Below are 12,941 nucleotides of genomic sequence, written 5' to 3'. Positions count from 1 at the left end.
TCACCGCCACTCCTAAAGTATATTACTCATGTGCTATGTTTAAACCTTCAAATATTACTCCCTGTTTTGTGCCTCTGTTTTAGCTCATGAGGAAGTAGTAGATAATTCAAGATCTTACCATATTGGACAAGTTTTATCCTAGATTTGCATGTTTAATCTGCGAACCCTTATTATAAGAAGGGACTGGCATGAGTGCGTCCAGCACGTAAAAGATAATAACAACAAACAAAACCTCCTTCACGCTTTGTTGATGAGAAATCAGAAAACTTTGGTAGTAATAAACAAAGGAGACTAAGGGTATGTGATCATCCCACTTTGGGAGCCGTTCCTCAAAACTTGTCCAGCATGAAAAATAGTGGGCTATCTGCTAGCATTCGTTGACAAATTATGCACCTCTCAAAAGCTTGTTTTACAATCTTGTTGATTTCAAAATCTCTAAAAGCTCTAGCACATGAGTTTTCCCTACTTCCCTCTCCGAAGGGCTAATCTTTTATTTTTATGTTGAGTCAGTAAACCTACTTCTCTATCCTATAAAAGAGCAAACACTTTATGTTGACAAAGATTCATGCATTTATATTGTTTCATAGAGAATTGCCATATCACAACTTTGTTGACAATATCATTAAGATGAGTAAGTTGTTTGTTAAGCCTAGCTTAAGAAAACATCTTCCTTCATGTTAGCATTTTCACTTCTGGACTAATAACATGTTCTTTCAAAAAGCTTCAATTGATCTCATCAAAATATAATAGAAAGAGCAAAAGTTAAAAGTTATTAGTTGTTCTTTGACCAATGACATGTTTGCCATGGTTTGATGAGTTTCCTTAGACCTATTTTTGATTGTGATTGATATTACTCTTTCATATGAGCCTTATGAGTTGAGATCGTTGTTGAGGATGGTTGAGTTCAGTAGAGAAATTATGATGCTTCTTGTCCATATTCTAATTTATCCACTCTTCACTCTCTAAACTTGTGGACAGGTTTACCGAGCTCAGTATTTGCTTTGGGACAAGCGAGGTCTAAGCTTGGGGGAGTTGATACATCCAAAATGCATCACTATTTTGTATCATAATTTGTCTCTATTCAATGATATATTTCACATTATGATGATGTACTTATAGTGTTTTGGCTTATTTTACACAGTTTACAACTTTCCGGTGCAGAAACAGCAGACGCAGGATTCAGCGGAGAAAATATCACAAAGAGTTACCATATCAGAACATATCCAACTGCGCTGAAATTTACGGGAAAGGAGTTTCCGAACAGATCACGAAGACATGCCGACGAAGGGCCGGAGGGGGGCCACACGGCACCCAGGCGACCTGCTCGTGCGGGTCACCCCTAGGTCGCGCCCAGAGGCCGCCTGGGTGGTGGGTCCCGCCTCCGGTGCTCTCCTTTGGCCTATATGATCCTCGTGACCTAAAAGTTACGGGGACATAAGTTTTTCCGAAGTTTCACCGCCGCTCCGGGGCGGAAAACTACAGAGAAGAAAAGACCTTTCCGATGGGAAAATTCCGCCGGGGAGAACTCCTCCCGGAGGGGGAGATCGTCATCATCGCCATCACCATCGTCACGAGCATCATCGAGATCATCATTACCATCACCCTCAACACCAGCACCATCTCCATCTTCACCCCATCTTACTTTACCATTGCAATCGAAGTTGTACATTGCACTATTCATCCCCTCTACTCTACCGGTGTTGATTACTCTTTTGTGGTGAATGCTATTGAGTTTTGTTGGAGAACTATTGTTATGATCAGATTGTTCATCATATTTTCATCACCTCTGATCATGATCTCTGTTATGTCTTGTGAGTAGTTGATTTAGTTCTTGAGGACATGGGAGAAGTCTAGTTGCTAGTAGTCATATGATGTTGAAGTAATATGTGTTGATTGATATTTAAGTTAGGATGTTATTCTTCTAGTGGTGTTATGTGAACATCGACTACCTAACAACTCGCCTTTTTAAGGACCTAGGGGAATGCATCGTGTATAATGAATGCTTATGGTGGGTTGCCGGAGGGACAGAAACCTGAACCCGAGTTTGCATACTTTTGCACGAGGGAGCATTGGATCCTAAAGCTTATTGCTATGGTTAGGTTTTGCCTTAATTTCTCTCTTGTATTTGCGAACTCTTGCAAGAAGGATTAATCATAAGAGTGTACTTTTCTTAGCCTAGACGATGCACTAGTTAAGATCCACCCACATAACACTTATCAATACAAAACATAGTACTAGACAGAATATGGCGAAAGCACTTGACTATCTCTCCCGTGTGTCCTCAGGAATGCCTTAGTCTTTATAAGTTTAGTCCCTCGGCTTATCCTTTGTGTTCAAAAGGATTGGGCCACTTGCTGCACCCCAACACCATTTACTTTCCTTGCATTTATTTCCTTGTTGCTTATACCAGAAAACCCATAAAAAGTTACCTTTCAGTACTTGCAGTTATTCCTTGCTCAAGATCGTTTGTAAGTACCTTCCGCTCCTCGTTGGGTTCGACACTGTGATACGTCTCCAACGTATCTATAATTTTTTATGGTTCCATGCTATTATCTTGTAAAACTTTGGATATTTTGTATGCCTTTTATATCTTTTTTGGGACTAACTTATTAACTCAGTGCCAACTGCCAGTTCCTGTTTTTTCCGTGTTTTTGACCCTTTTCAGAGGAGAATTTTAAACGGTGTCCAAACGGAATAAAACTTCCGAAAAGATTTTTTCCGGAACAGAAGATACACAGGGGACGTGAGAACCAAGGCAGAGGCCACCAGGGGACGCCACAAGCCCCCTAGGCGCGGCCAGGGGGCCCGCTCCTAGCAGGCTTGTGGGCCCCCTGTGGCTCATCTGCCCTACCTCTTCCGCCTATAAATTCCTGAAAAATCCAAAACTGCGAGAGAGATCCACGAAAATACTTTTCCGCCGCCACAAGCTTCTGTCTCCGCAAGATCCCATCTGGGCCACGTTCTGGTGCCCTGCCGGAGGGGGATTCGGATACGGAGGGCTTCTTCATCAACACCATGGCCTCTCCGGTGATGCGTGAGTAGTTCACCATAGACCTTCGGGTTTATAGCTAGTAGCTAGATGGCTTCTTCTCTCTCTTGGATCTTCAATACAAAGTTCTCCATGATCTTCATGGAGATCTATCCGATGTAATATTCTTTTGCGGTGTGTTTGTCGAGATTCAATGAATTGTGGATTTATGATCACATTATCTATGAATCTTATTTGTGTTTCTTCTGATCTCTTATATGCATGATTTCATATCCTTGTAATTCTCTTCGAGTTGTTTGGCCAACTTGATCTATGATTCTTGCAATGGGAGAAGTGCTTGATTTTGGGTTCATACCGTGCGGTGACCTCACCCAGTGACAGAAGGGGTAGCGAGGCACGCATCATGTTGTTGCCATCAAGGGTAAAAATATGGGGTTTACATCACTGGTTTGAGCTTATCCCTCTACATAATGTCATATTGCTTAAGGCATTACTCTGTTCATCATGAACTCAATACACTAGATGCATGCTGGATAGTGGTCGATGTGTGGAGTAATAGTAGTAGATGCAGAAAGTATCGGTCTACTTGTCTCGGACGTGATGCCTATATGTATGATCATTGCCTTAGATATCGTCATGACTTTGTGCGGTTCTATAAATTGCTCGACAGTAATTTGTTCACCCGTCGTAATATTTGCTATTTTGAGAGAAGCCTCTAGTGAACACTATGGCCCCCGGGTCTACTTCACATCATATTTTCAGCCTTACACTTTTATTTCGTTGCACTTTCCACCTTCGGATCTCACTTTGCAATCAATCTTGAAGGGATTGACAACCCCTATATAGCGTTGGGTGCAAGCTCGTTTGTGTTTGCGCAGGTACTCTGGACACTTGGCTTGATTCTCCTACTGGATTGATACCTTGGTTCTCAAAATTGAGGGAAATACTTACTGCTTCTGTGCTGCATCACCATTTCTTCTTCAAGGGAAAAACCAACGCAAGCTCAAGAGGCAGCAGAAGAATTTCTGGCGTCGTTGCCGGGGAGGATTAAGTCAAGAAGAGTCTCTCGTCAACGTGTCAATCTATGGCACCGGGGATTATTCTAGGTGAAGCTGATCGAAGTAAGTGTCGCAAACTCATCTCTTGCATTTCCTTTTTTGCCTCTCGTTTTCCTCTCCCCCACTTCTGAAAAACAAAAATTTACAAAAATATTTTCCTTTTTTGTTCGCCCTTTTCTCTCGCTTGCTTTCTGTTCTCTTGTGTGCTTGTTTGCTTGCTGAAGTCACCATGACTGAAAACACCAAACATTGTGACTTCTCGAATACTAATAATAGTGATTTTATTAGTACTCCGATTGCTCCCGCCACTACTATGGAATCATACGAAATCAATGTTGCTTTGCTGAATCTTGTTATGAAAGAGCAATTCTCCGGCCTTCCTAGTGAAGATGCCGCATCCCATCTTAATACCATCATTGAGCTTTGTGATATGCAAAAGAAGAAAGATGTGGATAATGATTTGATTAAATTGAAGCTTTTTCCGTTCTCGTTGCGAGATCGAGCAAAAACTTGGTTTTCATCTTTGCCCAAAAATTGTATTGATTCTTGGAACAAGTGCGAAGATGCTTATATATCCAAGTATTTTCCGCCGGCTAAGATTATCTCTCTCCGTAATGATATCATGAATTTTAAGAAACTTGATCATGAACATGTTGCACAATATTGGGAGAGAATGAAATTGATGATTAGAAAGTGTCCCGCTCATGGCTTGAGTCTTTGGATGATTGTACAAATCTTCTACGCCGGTTTGAATTTCGCTTCTAGAAATATCTTGGACTCCGCCTCGGGTGGAACGTTCAAGGAAATCACATTAGGAGAAGCCACAAAACTCCTAGACAACATCATGATAAACTACTCTCAGTGGCACACTGAAAGGTCACCTACTAGTAAGAAGGTACATGCTATAGAAGAAATTAACTCATTGAGTACTAAGATGGATGAGTTAATGAAATTGGTTGCTAGTAAAGGTTCTCCTTTAGATCCTAATGATATGCCCTTGTCTTCCTTCATTGAGAGTAGCAATGCGAGCTTGGACGTTAATTTTGTTGGTAGGAATAATTTTGGCACCAACAATGCTTTTAGAGGAAACTATGTTCCTAGGCCTTTTCCTAGTAATCCCACTAATAACTTTGGCAACTCCTACAACAATACTCATGGAAATTACAATAAATTACCATCTGATCTAGAGAGTAATATCAAATAGTTTATCAACTCGCAAAAGAATTTCAATGCGTCCATAGAGGAAAAACTACTCAAAATTCATGATTTGGCTAGGAGCGTTGATAGAATGTCTATTGATATTTATGCTTTGAAAGTTAGATGTGCTCCTCCCAACATCAATATGGATGAAACTTTGAAAGTTATGCGTGTTTCCATGAGTGAGAGCAAAGAAAGAACCGCCCAAATTCGTGCTAGACATGAATGGCTTAAAAAGGCGTGTTCTCGTGATAAGAATCACGAAGATCTAAAGTGCTTGGTGTGACTCCCATTGAATCCTTGTTTTCTTGTGTCAAACCTAATGATGATGGGGCTGGCTATGAATCCACTTTGGTTGAAAAACGCCCCAATGATTCGGAGTCCATCTATCTTGATGCTAAAAGCATTGAAAGTGGAGTAGAAGATATCAAAACTTTGAGTAGTAATGAAACTACTACTTTGGATTTCAAGGAATTCAATTATGGTAGTTGCCCCTTGATTGAATGCATTTCCTTGATGCAATCCATGCTCAACTCTCGACACGCTTATTGCCAAAACAAGGCCTTTACCGATCATATCGTCGATGCTATGATAAAATCTCCTGAATAGAAACTTGAGTTGGAAGTTTCTATTCCTATAAAGCTTCATGATGAGTGGGAACCTACTATCAAAATCAAAATCAAAAACTATGAATGCAATTCTTTGTGTGATTTGGATGCTAGTGTTTCCGCGATTCCAAATCTTTATGTGATGTTCTGGGCTTTAATGAGATTGAGGAGTGTTCTCTTAATTTTCATCTTGCGGATTCTGCTGTCAAGAAACCCATGGGAAGGATCAATGATGTTCTTATTATTGAAAATAGGAACTCTGTACCCGTGGATTTCATTGTGCTTGATATTGATTGCAATCCTACATGCCCTATCATTCTTGGTAGACCTTTCCTAAGGACTATTGGTTCTATCATCGATATGAACGAAGGGAATATTAGGTTTCAATTTCCTTTAAAGAAGGGCATGGAGCATTTTCCTAGAAAAAAATAAGATTGCCTTATGAATCCATGATGAGGGCTACTTATGGTTTGAGCACCAAAGACGACGATACGTGATTCTATCGCCTAATGCCTAGCTATGGGCGTTAAACAATAGCGCATGTTGGGAGGCAACCTAATGAATTTATCTTTTTCTTTCTGTTTTATTGCGTCCACACCATCATAATTCTGTTATGATTGTGTTTTTTGTGTTTCTTTTTGTGTTTGAGCCAAGCAAAACCTTTATGACTAGTTTTGGTGATGGTTGTTTAATCCTGCTGGAAAAAGACAGAAACTTTTCGCTCACGAAATTATTTTTCATTTTTATTCAGAAAGAGACTTTGAGTTGATTCTTTTTGCTTCTGGTTGATATGCCTTTTTCCCAGTCTGTAGTAATTGTTCAGAATTGTTGAGGTACCAGAAGTATACGAAGTATACAGATTGCTACAGACTGGTCTGTTTTTGACAGATTATGTTTTTGTTCTGTTGGTTGCTTGTTTTGATGAAACTATGGATAGTATCGGGGGTACTAGGCATGGAAAAGTGAGAATACACTAATCTAACACCAATATAAATAGAAATTAAGATTGGTACAGTAGCTAAAGAGGTGGTAGTTTGTTTTCTTGTGCTAATGATATCACGAGTTTCTGTTTAAGTTTTGTGTTGTGAAGTTTTCAAGTTTTGGGTGATGTTCTCATGGACAAAAGGATAAAGAGTGGAAAGAGCTCAAGCTTGGGGATTCCCAAGGCATCCCAAGCCAAATTCAAGGACACCAAAAAGCCTAAGCTTGGGGATGCCCCGGGAAGGCATCCCCTCTTTTGTCTTCAATCCATCAGTAACATTACTTGGAGTTATATTTTTATTCACCACATGATATGTGTTTTGCTTGGAGCGTCTTGTATCGTAGGAGTCTTTTCTTTTTGTTGTGTCACAATCATCCTTGCTGCACACCTTTTTAGAGAGACACACACTCATCGTGAATTTGCTAGAATACTCATTGTGCTTCACTTATATCTTTTGAGTTAGGCAATTTTTCTCTATGTGCTTCACTTAGATCTTTTAGAGCACGGCGATGCGTAACTTGGTAGTTGGCTTGTGCTATGAAAGTAGTCCCAAAGGTGATAGGTACCCAAAGAGGATACAATAAAACTTCCATCTTCATGAGCATTGAGTATAAAGAGAAGTTTGATTCCTCTCAATTAGTTTTGAGACGTGGATTTGGTAATATTAAGAGTTATGTTAGTAGGGTGTTCTGAATCTAGAAATACTTGTGTTGAAGTTAGTGATTCCCATAGCATGCACGTATGGTGAACCGCTATTTTAGGAAGTCGGAGCATAATTGATTTATTGATTGTCATCCTTTGTGTTGCGGTCGGGATCGCGAGATGGTTTACACCTACCAACCCTTCCCCTAGGAGTATGTGTTTAGCACTTTGTTTCGATTACTAATAAAAACTTTCGCAATAAGTATGTGAGTTCTTCATGACTAATGTGAGTCCATGGTATATATGCACTTTCACCTTCCACCATTGCTAGCCTCTCTAGTACCGCGCAATTTTCGCCGGTGCACAAACCCACCATATGATTTCCTCAAAACAGCCACCATACCTACCTACTATGGCATTTTCATAGCCATTCCGAGATATATTGCCATGCAACTCCCACCGTTCCGTCTCATGACTTGTGTCGTCACTCTCATATTGCCATTGCATGATTGTAAGATAGCTAGCGAGATGTTTCAACGTCATACGCCAAGCTAGATCATTGCAAATCCCGGTACACTGCCGGAGGCATTTCCTATAGAGTCATCATCGTTCTAAGCTTTGAGCTGTGAGTAAATAAAAGTGTGATGATCATCATTATTAGAGCATTATCCCATGTGAGGAAAAAAATAGGCCAAAGTTGCCCACACAAAAAAAGAGATATGGAAAGAGGCCAAAGAGCCCAAACAAAAAAAAGAGAAAAAGAGAGAAGGGACAATGCCACTATCTTTTCCACGTCTGTGCTTCATAATAGCACCATGTTCTTCATGATTGAGAACCTCTCGCTTTGTCAGCACCATATACTAGTGGGAATCTTTACTATATAACTTGGCTTGTATATTCCAATGATGGGCTTCCTTAAAATTGCCCTAGGTCTTCGTGAGCAAGCAAGTTGGATGCACACCCACTAGTTCTCCTTTTGAGCTTTCACATACTTATAGCTCCAGTGCATCCTTTCTATGGCAATCCCTACTCATTCACATTGATATCTATTAATGGGCATCTCCATAGTCCTTTGATACGCCGAGTCAATGTGACCATCTCCTCCTTTTTGTCTCACAACCTCCACCACACTTTATGCCACCTTAGTGTTATATCCATGACTCACGCTCATGTATTGCGTGAGAGTTGAAAGAGGTTTGAGAAAGTAAGAGTGCGAAAACAATTACTTGGCCAATACCGGGGTTGTGCATGATTTAAATTAGTTGTGTGGGGATGATGGAGCATAGCCAGACTATATGATTTTGTAGGGATAACTTTCTTTGGCCTTGTTATTTCGAAAGTTCATGATTACCTTTCTAGTTTGCTTGAAGTATTATTATTTTCATGTCAATAGAAAACTATTGTTTTAAATCTTACGGATCTGAACATTCATGTCACATGATAGAAGTTACAAAGGAAAACTATGCTAGGTAGCATTCCACATCAAAAATTCAGTCTTTATCACTTCCTTACTCGAGGACGAGCAGGAGTTAAGCTTGGGGATGCTTGATACGCCTCCAACGTATCTATAATCTTTGATGGTTCCATGCTATTATCTTGTCAAACTTTGGATGTTTTCTATGCCTTTATATCTTTTTTGGGACTAAGTTATTAACTCAATGCCAAGTGCCAATTCCTGTTTTTTTCTGTGTTTTTCACCCTTTTCACATGAGAATTTTAAACGGTGTCCAAACGGAATAAAACATCCGAAAAGATTTTTCCGAACAAAAGATGCACAGGGGACGTGAGAACCAAGGCAGAGGCCACCACGGGACGCCACAAGCCCCCTAGGCACGACCAGGGGGGTCGCGCCTAGTAGGCTTGTGGGCCCCCTATGGCTCGTCTGCCCTACCTCTTCCGCCTACAAATTCCTGAAAAATCCAAAACAGCGAGAGAGATCCACGAAAATACTTTTTCGCCGCCGCAAGCTTCTGTCTCCGCAAGATCCCATCTGTGGCACGTTCTGGTGCCCTGCCAGAGGGGGATTCGGATACGGAGGGCTTCTTTATCAACACCATGGCCTCTCTAATGATGCGTGAGTAGTTCACCATAGACCTTCGGGTCCATAGCTAGTAGCTAGATGGCTTCTTCTCTCTCTTGGATCTTCAATACAAAGTTCTCCATGATCTTCATGGAGATCTATCCGATGTAATCTTCTTTTGTGGTGTGTTTGTCGAGATCTCATGAATTGTGGATTTATGATCAGATTATCTATGAATCTTATTTGAGTTCCTTATGATCTCTTATATGCATGATTTCATATCCTTGTAATTCTCTTCGAGTTGTGGGTTTTGTTTGGCCAACTTGATATATGATTCCTGCAATGGGAGAAGTGCTTGGTTTTGGGTTCATACCGTGCGGTGACCTCACCCAGTGACAGAAGGGGTAGCGAGGCACGCATCGTGTTGTTGCCATCAAGGGTAAAAAGATGGGGTTTACATCATTGGTTTGAGTTTATCCCTCTACATCATGTCATCTTGCTTAAGGCGTTACTCTGTTCGTCATGAACTCAATACACTAGATGCATGCTGGATAGTGGTTGATGTGTGGAGTAATAGTAGTAGATGCAGAAAGTATCGGTCTACTTGTCTCGGACGTGATGCCTATATGTTTGATCATTGCCTTAGATATCCTCATGACTTTGCGCGGTTCTATCAATTGCTCGACAGTAATTTGTTCACCCGCCGTAATATTTGCTATTTTGAGAGAAGCCTCTACTGAACACTATGGACCCCGGATCTACTTCACGTCATATTTTCAGCCTTACACTTTTACTTTGTTGCACTTTCCGCCTTCAGATCTCACTTTGCAATCAATCTTGAATGGATTGACAACCCCTTTATAGCGTTGGGTGCAAGCTCGTTTGTGTTTGCGCAGGTACTCTGGACACTTGGCTTGATTCTCCTAGTGGATTGATACTTGGTTCTCAAAACTGAGGGAAATACTTACTGCTTCTGTGCTGCATCACCCTTTCCTCTTCAAGGGAAAAACCAACGCAAGCTCAAGAGGCAGCACACTCCTACTTATTGAAAAGGCTACGATAGATCCTTCTACACTTGTGGGTCATCAAGCTGCGTGGTATTCCGACAGGGCTTCGGCAAGCACTACGGAGGACGACGAGGAGGAGGAGTAGGGCAGCGCCGAGAGAGAGAGAGAAGTTGTGTCTCAAAACAGCCCCAAGCCCTCCACTATATGTAGGAGGATAGGGAGGAGGGTGCCCACCCTTAGGTTTTCCCACCCTAAGGGGTGCGGCAGCCCTAGATGGGCAAGGAGGGCGGCGGCCAAGGGTGGAGGCGCCCTAGGGTGGGCCTTGAGGCCCAAGGTTGCCCTCCATGCCTAGGGATTACCATTCTCCACCCCTTGTGCGCCTTGGGCCCTTAGTGGTGGCGCACCAGCCCACCTAGGGGTTGGTTCCCATCCACTTTTGGGCCATGTAACACTTTGGGGCTGGTGGCCCTTCCCGGTGGACCCCCGAAACCCTTCCGGTGGTCCCAGTACATTATCGGTGACGCCTGAAACACTTCCGGCGATCAAATCATCCCATCCTATATATGAATCTTTACCTCCGGACCATTATGGAACTCCTCATGACGTCTGGGATCTCATTCGGGACTCCGAACAACCTTCAGTAACCACGTACACTATTCCCATATAACCCTAGCATCATCGAACCTTATGTTGGAATTATGCCCTAGAGGCAATAATAAATGTATAGTTATTATTATAATTCTTGTATCAAGATAATAGTTTATTATCCATGCTATAATTGTATTGAATGAAGACTCATTTACATGTGTGGATACATAGACAAAACACCATCCCTAGCATGCCTCTAGTTGGCTAGCCAGTTGATCGATGATAGTCAGTGTCTTCTGATTATGAACAAGGTGTTGTTGCTTGATAACTGGATCACGTCATTGGGAGAATCACGTGATGGACTAGACCCAAACTAATAGACGTAGCATGTTGATCGTGTCATTTTGTTGCTACTGTTTTCTGCGTGTCAAGTATTTATTCCTATGACCATGAGATCATATAACTCACTGACACCGGAGGAATGCTTTGTGTGTATCAAACGTCGCAACGTAACTGGGTGACTATAAAGATGCTCTACAGGTATCTCCGAAGGTGTTAGTTGAGTTAGTATGGATCAAGACTGGGATTTGTCACTCCGTGTGACGGAGAGGTATCTCGGGGCCCACTCGGTAATACAACATCACACACAAGCCTTGCAAGCAATGTAACTTAGTGTAAGTTGCGGGATCTTGTATTACGGAACGAGTAAAGAGACTTGCCGGTAAACGAGATTGAAATAGGTATGCGGATACTGACGATCGAATCTCGGGCAAGTAACATACCGAAGGACAAAGGGAATGACATACGGGATTATACGAATCCTTGGCACTGAGGTTCAAACGATAAGATCTTCGTAGAATATGTAGGATCCAATATGGGCATCCAGGTCCCGCTATTGGATATTGACCGAGGAGTCTCTCGGGTCATGTCTACATAGTTCTCGAACCCGCAGGGTCTGCACACTTAAGGTTCGACGTTGTTTTATGCGTATTTGAGTTATACGGTTGGTTACCGAATGTTGTTCGGAGTCCCGGATGAGATCACGGACGTCACGAGGGTTTCCGGAATGGTCCGGAAACGAAGATTGATATATAGGATGACCCCATTTGGTTACCGGAAGGTTTTCGTGCATTACCGGAAAGGTTTCGGGCTCATCGGTAGTGTACCGGGAGTGCCGGGAGGGGTGCCGGGGACCATCGGGAGGGGTGTCACGCCCCAAGGGGTCTCATGGGCTATGGGAAGAGATAAACCAGCCCCTAGTGGGCTGGAATAAGTTCCCACTAAGGCCCATAAGGTTTGAGAAGGAAAAAAACACAAGGTGGAAAGAGTTTCCAAGTGGGAAGGTGGAATCCTACTCCAAGTAGGATTGGAGTAGGACTCCTCCACCTCCAATTTCGGCCAAACCTTGAGGGTTTGAGGCTGCCTCTTCCCTCCCCCTCCCTCCTATATATACTAAGGTATTAGGGCTGATTTGAGACAACTTTTGCCACGGCAGCCCGACCACATACCTCCATAGTTTTTCCTCTAGATCGCGTTTCTGCGGAGCTCAGGCGGAGCCCTGCTGAGACGAGATCATCACCAACCTCCGGAGCGCCGTCACGCTGCCGGAGAACTCTTCTACCTCTCCGTCTCTCTTGCTGGATCAAGAAGGCCGAGATCATCGTCGAGCTGTACGTGTGCTGAACGCGGAGGTGCCGTCCGTTCGGTACTAGATCGTGGGACTGATCGCGGGATTGTTCGCGGGGCGGATCGAGGGACGTGAGGACGTTCCACTACATCAACCGCGTTCTCTAACGCTTCTGCTGTACGATCTACAAGGGTACGTAGATCACTCATCCCCTCTCGTAGAT

This window comes from Hordeum vulgare, chromosome 6H (assembly GCF_904849725.1).
Source record: "Hordeum vulgare subsp. vulgare chromosome 6H, MorexV3_pseudomolecules_assembly, whole genome shotgun sequence".
NCBI classification, from domain to species: domain Eukaryota; kingdom Viridiplantae; phylum Streptophyta; class Magnoliopsida; order Poales; family Poaceae; genus Hordeum; species Hordeum vulgare.
The sequence above is the reverse complement of the archived record's forward strand: the minus strand, read 5'-3'. Positions refer to the sequence as shown.